Source organism: Physeter macrocephalus, chromosome 2 (genome assembly GCF_002837175.3).
Source record: "Physeter macrocephalus isolate SW-GA chromosome 2, ASM283717v5, whole genome shotgun sequence".
In the NCBI taxonomy this organism is placed as follows: Eukaryota; Metazoa; Chordata; class Mammalia; order Artiodactyla; family Physeteridae; genus Physeter; species Physeter macrocephalus.
The window spans coordinates 83,787,518-83,790,553 of NC_041215.1; the positions used below are offsets into that span (position 1 = coordinate 83,787,518).

Genomic DNA, 3,036 nt, shown 5'->3' on the forward strand with positions numbered 1-3,036 from the left:
TCCCGGACCGGGGCACGAACCCATGTCCCCTGCATCGGCAGGCGGATTCTCAACCACTGCGCCACCAGGGAAGCCCAGCCATATGTCACTTTTATGAATGGATATAGCCACACACACACAAGTCTTTACGTAGTTTACTGTTATAGGTTTTCTATGCATTGGCAAAATAATGCACAAAATTAAACTATAGTTTTCTAAAGGTCGCATGTGGTAAATGTCCCAAGTAATGTTACAGAGGAATTTAGGCGATTAAAAACGAGTTATAGGGGCTTCCCTGGTGGCGCAGTGGTTGAGAGTCCGCCTGCCGATGCAGGGGACACGGGTTCGTGCCCCAGTCCGGGAAGATCCCACATGCCGCGGAGCGGCTGGGCCCATGACCCATGGCCGCTGAGCCTGCGCGTACAGAGCCTGTGCTCCGCAACGGGAGAGGCCACAACAGTGAGAGGCCCGCGTAACGCAAAAAAATAAAAAAAAAAAAACGCAAAAAACCCGAGTTATATACACAGAAGGATGTGCACAGAATTCATTCTTTCTTTATATACTGGTATGCTTTTGATAAAAACAAATTAGTCCAACACTGTAAAGCAATTATACTCCAATAAAAATACCAAATTAGTCAGATATTATATAAACAATATAGAGTGTGGATACAGTATATAGAAAAATTCCTTTACTCTTTGTATTGAGAAATGGAATCCATAACAACAATGAGTATACTTTATCTAAGACTATCTTAGACTAAGATGTCATTAGAATGGTTGCATCTATATCATTATTATTTTTTTTCTATTTCTCTTCTGAATTTTTTTTTTTTTTGGTGCACCTGTAGTGTCTATAAAACTCAGGAAACCCTCTTTTGCTAGGGTAGCCCTCTCAGTATGACATCTGTGTGTCAGTGACTGGGGAGTTCTGTGTGCAAAATTTTGTGGGTATGTACGTATGTGCTTTTCTCTAAGAGGCTCCATAGTTTTCAATAGGGTCTATGACCCAAAGAAGGTTTACAATGGGTTTAATTTATCTATTCTAAGTGTTGATGATGTTGAGTTTTTAAGTGGCTGATGGAGTTCTAACAGCATGCATTATCGGTAGTAATTTTTTCCATTTTAAATAAGATATTGGCAATTTTTTTGAACATCTGCACCTCTACACTTGCATTTGTAATATCTTGATGTAATTATACAGATACACATTGATACATGTATATATTATGTTCTGTATACCTGGGATGTTTATACATACATGTTACTAAGTGTATTTATTTTCATGTATAAATGAGACATGCCTCTGAGTCTCCTCCAGGAGTGACCAAGAGACTTTGGTATTAGTACTGCTTTTAGTAATATAACCTTTTCATTATAATCATATTTTATTTTCATATAACCATTATATTTTAATGATTAGATAATCAGAAATCATTCTTAAAAATCATTTGGTTAAAAAAAAGACCCTAAAGAAATAAAAACTCTAATCTGAAAAGATACATGCACCCCAGTGTCTATAGCAGCATTATTTACAATTGCCAAGATATAGAAGCAACCTAAGTGTCCATCAACAGACGAATGGATAAAGAAGATGTGGTATATATTTACAATAGAATACTACTCAGCCTTAAAGAAGAAAGAAGTGCTGCCATTTGCAAATACATGGATGGACTTGGAGGATATTATGCTAAATGAAATACGTCAGAGAGCGACAAGTACTGTATAATATCACTTACATGTAGAATCTAAAAAATACAACAAACTAGTGAACATAACAAAAAAGAAGCATACTCACAGATATAGAGAACAAGTTAGTGGTTACCAGTGGGGAGAGGGAAGTGGGGAGGAGCAGTAGGGGATTAAGAGGTACAAACTATTAGGTATAAAATAAGCTACAAGGATATATTGTACAACAGAATACAGCCAATATTCTATAATATCTATAAATGGAGTAGAACCTTTAAAAATTGTGAATCATTATATTGTACACCTGTAAGTTATATAATATTGTGCAACAACTGTACTTCAATTAAAAAAAAAAGAATGGGCTTCCCTGGTGGCGCAGTGGTGGAGAATCCGCCTGCCGATGCAGGGGACACGGGTTCGTGCTCCGGTCCGGGAAGATCCCACATGCCGCGGAGCGGCTGGGCCCGTGAGCCACGGCCACTGGGCCTGCACGTCCGGAGCCTGTGCTCCCCAGCGGACCCAGCGGAAGAGGCCACCACAGTGAGGGGCCCACGTGCCGCAAAAAAAAAAAAAAAAAAAAAAAAAAAAAAAAAAAAAAAAAGAATAAAAGAGAAAGACCCAGAATTCTGAAACAGCCAAGAGTTTGAGAAAGAGAGAAGCAGATTTGACTAAGGAAGAAAATGGAAACACTGAGAAATCAGGCAAAAGAGAACACTTCTTAAAATGTATGAGCCTGCTTTCTCCTAAGCTGGATGATACCGGATCTCTCTATAACTGACCAGATGTGTGCAGTTTGTTACTTCATTGCCTCTATAAAGTAGTGTCTTTTATCACTAAAACCCCAAAACCAATCAAATCCAAAAAATTACAGCAAGAATTAGCACATTTGAATCCAAACATCCCTACATGAAAGTTCCCTTGAGTCACTAATTAGATAATTGCAACATTTATGGCAAATGTCAACGTTCAGTTAAAATCTCAAGAAACATGGTGAAAGTAAATGCCAAAAGTTGATGTTTCCAACTATTTAAGGGTAGGCATTATTGACTTTTCAGAAGAGTGGCAGTTCCCAGAAGCACTGTGTACATCTTTACCTCATTAACATTCAGTTCTGCCAAACACCCTCCTGTTAGTCTTTGTATCTTGTCATAACTCAGGAAAGTTTTGTTTTGTTTTGTTTTGATTAAGAAAAAGTCACATAGTTGAGGGCTGAAAGAGTGTTTCCTAGAAACATGCCCTGTAGAAAAGGAGTTTCACAAATATTTCTTCTTTCTCTAGGAGAGGGAAGATATTAAAAATTTAAGACGGCAGTTTGATATAGTTACTTTTTTTTTTTTTTTTTTTTTGCGGTACGCGGGCCTCTCACTGT

The 3,036-nt window shown here is 38.0% G+C and overlaps 1 protein-coding gene across 1 annotated transcript in view; it reads right to left on the reverse strand.

Moving 5' to 3' along the window:
* The window catches only part of TTN (titin), a 282,592-nt gene that overhangs the window by 158,770 nt on the left and 120,786 nt on the right, over positions 1–3,036 (reverse strand). The gene's annotated exons all lie outside the window — the stretch shown is intronic.